Genomic DNA, 7,262 nt, shown 5'->3' with positions numbered 1-7,262 from the left:
GGGGAAAGAAGCTGTTGCTCCTGCTGCTCCTTTCTTCCAGATCCTTCATCTCTTGCACCATTTGTCTTTGGGGCCCTGCTATTTCCTGAGATCCTCTTATGCCAGCACCACGCAGTGACTCAGAAGTGGGGCTGGTGCTTTGAAAGCTGTATTGCACCCCAGGCTCCTTTCTGCTAGCTGCTGCTACCATTCTTCAAAAGCTATCAAAATCTCTGGCTCTCTGCAGCATTTGGAACTAGACACTTCCAAAAATGGGATGTCCTACCTGTTCTGTAGCCTGGAGCACAAGAGTGAACATGTGCCCGTTCATTTTGCATATCAGTCTACCAATGCTGCTTTTTCTTCCTTAAAACCATTGGGAAGGTTCCCATTAGACACATGATTACTGTTACTGATTCCCAGAGATGAGCCAGCCTCAGTGGCTTCCCTAAAACATGAAGGGGTTTCAATTCAAGGAGTGGTTCCTCTAAGCTCCCCCTTGATGCTGTTTGGACCTGTGGGGTAAAAATGCACCCGAGCCAGCCTGGAACCCACAAGGGGATAAACGCTGTAGGTTGTAATGCAGCCGGCTGAACACAGAGCAAATACCAGCTGAATGTGTAGTAAAACAAGCTTAATCTCAAGGCGATGGCAAAGCACAGAGATAATCTTCTGAAATGCCAGGAAAGAGGCAAAGCCCCGTGGTTGAAGGCTCTGCGGATCCACATCCGAGCTGAATCCCAATGAGGACAGTAGCTGTGTAGAGCAGCTCGGGGTTAAGGCGATTACCCTGCAGAGTATGCTATTCCTGTTTATGAATGCGTTAACAGCCTGTGTGTAGCAGTGCTTTTATGATCCATTCCAGGGGTGGGAAGGAGGGACTGGTCCAAACCAAGAAGTTTGACACAGATTGAAGCAAGGAGGTGACAGCTGCAGCCCCTCCTGCTTCCCCCAGGCTGCCGTGGTGCACATCCCCTTGCCCTGTTTAGGTGAGTCTGATCAGGATTTGTTCTCACAGCACCCATACAAACCTGGATGATCAGAGACTGCTCAAGGACAGGTCTGTTATCTCCAGAACACCTTGAAACCTCACCTAGCTTTCTTCAAGATGAGCTGATGGAGTTCTGAATGCCTCCTGTTACACTGGAAGGTGGGAACCTTTGTAGGGCTCTTCTGATCCTGTAGCAAGAACTGAATAGAAAAATGGAATCATTTCCATGTTCAGAGCAGCAATTCTTGTTTGTGTCCCTGTATATTACACCTGCCTGTGCTTTTTGAGCCTGCCTGTGCTTTTTGAGCCTTCCCCTGCTCATCCTTTCCCTTGGGATCACCCTTGAGCCCATTGCTTGTCACTTGTGCTTCAATCCTCTGAACTCTTCCTTTGCCTTGAACTGAGGCCAGAGGCTCAAATGTGCATCAATTCCCCCTCCCTTTCCTTTTGTAATGGTTGGGAAAGATATCTTCAAAGGACTCTAAATATGCCGATTCCTTCCCTTTTTCCCCATGGACTAAGACAGCAAAACAATTCGTAGATCAAAACGTCTGATTGAAAAACTCAGCTCTTCCAACAGATGCCTCCGAGTGTCGGAGGAGCTGCTACATTTTTAGTGTGCATCATCTTTGACAGCTCCCTGTTTTTTCCTGCCTATTTGCAGGTTTGCTCCCGATGGAAGGAAGATCTTTGGATTCTCATGCCGACGCTTTTCTCAGGTTTCTTATTTATGTCGCTTAGATGTGAGAAGGGAGGGGGAGGAACTCCCCAGTCTCTTGTGCTGGGAGATGCTGTGATCCCTCCTGGTCTCTTTATTTTACAGTCTTATGTCTGAGCTTAGTTGCTGATTGTTTTTCCTGGCCCCAGTCTTTTGTTTCATAGATTGGTGGAAGTCCTTTGTATATTTACAGCCATGCATGATCACTAAAGGGGTGTAAAGTGCTGCGTGAGAAACAGAAATAACGTGTAAGAGGTGCCTTTCTCAAACTGTTTGGTCTCCCTTTATCTTGTGCATCGAAGGGTTTTGTGTTTGTAGAGCAGGGTGAGTGTCCTTATGAAGGAGGGGAATGGCTCCGTCCTTCCTGCTGTGGGTATGCAGAGCTGTGGAGTCAACATTGATTGTGCTGGCTGCTTTGGATAAGTCTGACCTCAGCTCCTGCCCGACTGCAGCAATCCTGGTTTGCTCTGTATGTATTTGGTCACCCTGGTCTTCCCATGGGATTGGTGTCCCTTGGGAGCCTGTGCTTTGGATACAGTCCGCCAATGGACATGCTGCTGGCATCCTTTGACAGCAGCAGGTTGTACTTGTGGCACCGTCCTGATGTAGTGCAGCAGAAAGCTGCTGTAATTGGGGTTTTTGGGGTAGGTTTTTGTGCAACAGCAAACAGCCCTGGGACCTCTGGGACCTGAAAGCCCTGTGCTACCCAATAGAAATGCCCTGGGTTCTGGTATCACCCATCTCAGCTGCAATAGTCGGTGTGTTGTCTCGGTGTGTGACCCACTGCCCTTCCTTCAGTCTCCTGGCCTCCTCTTGCTCATCACGGATGCTTGCAGTGACTTGCATTATTGTAATTAATGGCCTTTCTGCACGTTGCAGTCAATTCACATTCCTCATGGCTCAAGAGCTCAGGGAAATGCAGCACTTCCAGAGCATCTACACTGGATCGCTCCATGCTGCTGTCCCTACTGGTGTCCTGTGCTAACCCCTGTGTAGCCTTCAGCCTCGGAGACTGCTGCTGAGATAAAGAGATTTAACTAAATACTGTGTGAAATAAGGAGCTGTCTGAAAGTTAACCATAGCAGCTCATAACTGTACCAGTCATCAGTGCTGTGCTCATTTCCCAGGCCTAGGTCTGCATAGTAATATCAGCATCTGGACAATCTGCTCCTAAAATTCACCTGAATCAATCAAAAGGCTTTGAGTGTGACTTCCATTGCAGAGATGCAGTCCTGCATAACAAAGAAAAGCAGTAGGCTATTCAAATTGCTCTTCCCAGGCACAGGTCACTGGATGGATTCAGTGAGGATCATGATGCTTGTATCAGAGACAGGAGAAAAATCTGGTGCTGCTCTCCCAAATACCCAGTGCCTGCCATCAATGAAAGGCAAAGGATGGAGCCAGCATGTTGCTGTCTCCCTGCAGAACAGGTAAGTGTGTCCTTAGGGTGGTCAGCTGTGCCAGACTGTGTGTCCATCCGTCCCAAAGGAACACTTGGGGTCCTGCTCACCCTCCAAGCATGAAGCTCTTCAGGCCTAATTACACGGTCTTAATGTTAACACAGCTGGGAAATGAAACTGGGGCTGGAGCCCTTGTCTTACCTCTACCTGGGCTTGCTTCTTGTTTGCTGTCCTTCCTCCTGGCCAGCACCACTGTGCCTTAAGCTGTAGGACAGGAGGAACACAGGAAGGCTGGTGTTGGGAAAGGAGCCTTTTATTCCTGGGGTTTATGATGGGTGAAGGAGGAAGGGTCGCGGTGTCAGTGGGTCCCATCCTGCAAGGCTTGTCCCCATTCTTGGTTGCCAAGTGTTCCTGAGGCTCAATGCTCTGGCATGGGATCAGAAACCGGGAAGAGGTTTTGTGCAGCAAAGGGGCTGTTTGCTGGTGCGTAAGAGCCTGGAGGCTCTCACATATGAGTGCTTGTCACTCAACTCAGCTGCTTGGTGCTTAACACATTCAGCTCCTGTGTGCTCCAGGGCAATGTATGCGTTAAACAATCCACGAGCTCCGGCTCTACCGAGTTTGACTCTGGGAGATGTGGGGAATAACAAACAGATGGGGCTGAGCTGTCCGGTACAGCACGAAAACAAGCGCTGGGGAGGTCTCAGGCCCCTCCAATGTTACCCCAGCAGACACCAGAGGAACCAGGCATGAGGTGTTCATGCACGGTTCACCTGCCTGGATTGCTGACTCCACTCCCCTGGAAGTCCCTTGGCTGGGGTGAGGAGCTAACACTGTCCTCTGGGGCCATCGCACCTGGCTGTGAGCCCCCAGCATCACAAAGCATCCCTGTGCCACCACCGCAGCGCAGGCTTTGCATCACAAAGTCTCACTCTTCTCCTCTCTCCTGTTAACTGTTTGCACATTAAACGTGCAGGAACACATTGTGTGTGTTTGCTGTCCATTCCTGAGCCTTGATGACCCCTTCCTGCCTTCCCTTTCACTGGAGGATGCATTTTGCTCGTGTTACCTTCATTGTTTAGCAGTGCACAGGCACAAAACACCCCCCGTGTCCCGTCAGTCTGGGCCCAACACACGTTGTAGCTGGTTTCTCTCTATTAATAGTTATTTCCTCACCGAGGATTTTTATGCTTCCATGCACTTAGGGGAAGGTTGCTTTCCAATTCCCTTCCTATCCCTCGCGATAAACGGTGTATCAGTTCCAGGAGCAATGGGCAGGATGGGGAAGGTGTTGCCATGGTAACGGAGGGATGTCAGTGATCGGTATCCATGGCGATTGTTGCTAAATTCCGAGGGGTTTAAAAGCTGCTTTATTTAAAGCAGGGCGAGCGCTGCTGCCTACGGTGCCGGCGCGGTGGGGAGCGCGTGCGGGCGCACACGTGCGGGCTCGGGCACACGCGCTGCCGGCGAAGCTTGGTCATGCATAAGAAAGGAGGGGAAGTTTATTTTAAGGCCGTTCAGATGCTGTGTCATGCAGCAGTGGGGATGGTGGCAGCGGTTCTGATCAGACCTGCCCGTGTAGGGGCTGGGATGCTCCGGTGCTGTGGTCCCTGGGTGCCCATTGCAGCCAGCTGGCTGCTGGAAGGGATGGATGCAAGTTTGGGAGGGTGTGAAATAGACCCAGGGTCATCTCTTCAGGGTTCTGATGATGGGAGCAGCTCTGAGGGTAGCCAAAGGCTGTGGTACTGGGCTGGGTCAGCCTGGAGAAGAGAAAGATTCATAAGGGGAGACCTTAGAGCAGCTCCAGTGCGTGAAGGGGGTACAAGAAACCTGGAGAGGGGCTTGGGACAAGGGATGTAGGGACAGGAGAAGGGGAATGGCTTGAACCTGCCAGAGCGGAGACTGAGATGAGCTCTTAGACAGAAGCTCTTCCCTGTGAGGGCTTGGAGCAGCTGCTCCAGTGGAAGGTGTCCCTGCCTATTGCAGGGGTTGGAACTGGATGAGCTTTAAGGTCCCTTCTAAGCCAAACCAGGCTGGGATTCCAAAACCTGCTGAGCAGACAGGTTGGTGCCATGCGGGTACCTGCTGGTGCAGGGCTTTGTGAGCACAGCTCCCTTGCCCCTCTTTTGTCACTTTGCATTTGCCTTTTCCAGGAGCGGTCCAGTGGAAGGCTCCCGGTGAGGCAGGAGGGATGCTCCCAGCCCTATCACATGGAGCAGCAGTGGGAATGGCAGCCTGTCACCATCTGGGCTCTGTTTCTGCTCCAGATGGATAGGGAGCAGGCACCGTGGGCTCCAGCGGATGCGGCTTCACCATCCTCCATGGGCTCAGAGAGGGAATTGCTGCTATATTTGGGAACAGGCAGAGAAATCCCTTTGCCATAAGACCTGTGGCTGTGTGGGAGTGGTGAGGAGCGGGATCGGTGTCTGTGCGTGCCAGTGAGCCCATGGCTTGGTGCTGCTTCCTGCAACCCTGTTGTTACTGCAAGTGGAGCAGGAGCAGCTGGGGCCGCCTCATTGACTGCCCCATGCTGGCAGGGGGCTGGAAAGCTACTGCAGCAAGTGCCAATTAAACACCTCTCCAAAATGATCCCACACCAGCCAGGAATTCTGTTCTATCAGCAGGGATAGAAAGAGCCGGATCTCAGGGACCTGGTGCTCCTTTTGTACCTCCAGGAGGCAAATGCTTAACCTGCTCGCTTGGAAAAGGTCTATGTAACCCAGACAAGGGCTGGGTAAAGATCCCTGCAGGCAGGCAGAGCTCCTGGGTACAGGTTTAATAGGTGGGATTGATGTTTCCCTTCTTGGTCCAACCACTCTGAGCCAGAAAACCTCTTGTTTCTCACCCATTTCTGTGGCACAGAGGCAGGGCTGGGGTTCTGTTCTGCTTTGGTTTAGGCAGCAATTGCTCACGTAGATGCCTCCACCTCTGCTGGCAGAGATGCTGCTGCCTCCTCCCTTTCTGCACTTGAAGCCACTGCTGTTGGAAGCATTCTGTAAGTCCTACAAAGCAACCAGTTGATGTGATTACAGTGTGAGCAGTGATCTTGCAAACGCTTCCATGCCAATGTGGGAAGCTCTTTACCTGCCTGAGATTTTCCCTTTGCTTTTCAGTGTGGTTGTGCCAAGGATTCCAAATAATGCTGCTGTTTCTTTGGGTTTGGATGGCTTCTTTGCACCAATGCTGTGTTTTGTACATCAAACCTCAGTATTAGGAGGGGGTTTGGGGGCATCCTGTATTGCATCAATACCTGGTGGCTGCATGGGCTTTCTGCTGCCATCTCCGGGGTCAGTCTCAGTGTGGTGGCTTCCCATCAGGCTGATGTCTTCTGCTGTGGTTCTCCCAGCCTGCTCTGCTTGCTGCTGAGCCACCAAGGGTAACCGTTGTGTTTAACAGCATGCATTTGGCCTCCATAGGTCGAATTAGCATCGCTCCAGCACTATGCTGGCCATCGTGCCTGGCTGAGCCCCCCTCCCCTGCATCCCATCAGCTGATGTGATGTGGGGAGCAGCGTCACCAAGGGCAGTGTGTCATACCTGGCGGAGATATCCAATTGCTCTGTGTTTCTGATGGAAATGAAACCTTGTTCTCATGTCTCACTGCCCGGAGCAAGCAGCACTGGAGCATGGCAGCTGCTGAGAGCAGAAGGATGTGTGGTGTGCTTGGGATGGATGGCTGAGCTCTGCCTGTGTTGCTGGGAGAGAGGGGAGATCTCAAGCACTGGAGTGGCTTTTTCTTGGGAATAGAATCCCAGAATCCCAGCCTGGTTTGGGTTGAAGGGACCTTAAAGCTCATCCAGCTCCAACCCCTGCCACGGGCAGGGACCCCTTCCACTGGAGCAGCTGCTCCAAGCCCCTGTGTCCAACCTGGCCTTGAGCACTGCCAAGGATGGGGCAGCCACAGCTTCTCTGGGCACCCTGTGCCAGCACCTCAGCACCCTCACAGGGAAGAGCTTCTGCCTAAGAGCTCAGCTCAGTCTCCCCTCTGGCAGGTTAAAGCCATTCCCCTTGGCCTGTCCATACAGGCCCTTGTCCCAAGCCCCTCTCCAGGTTTCTTGCAGGCATAGAGGAATTCCTGTGGGAATGCATCAGCTCTGGCATACTCTGTGTGCTGGGGTTTCTTAGGTTTGCCATTTGGGGCTGAAAAATGCAGTGTGTGCCGGTGATCATTACAG

This window comes from Melopsittacus undulatus, chromosome 12, assembly GCF_012275295.1.
Source record: "Melopsittacus undulatus isolate bMelUnd1 chromosome 12, bMelUnd1.mat.Z, whole genome shotgun sequence".
Classification (NCBI taxonomy): domain Eukaryota; kingdom Metazoa; phylum Chordata; class Aves; order Psittaciformes; family Psittaculidae; genus Melopsittacus; species Melopsittacus undulatus.
Note: the sequence above shows the minus strand (reverse complement) of the source record.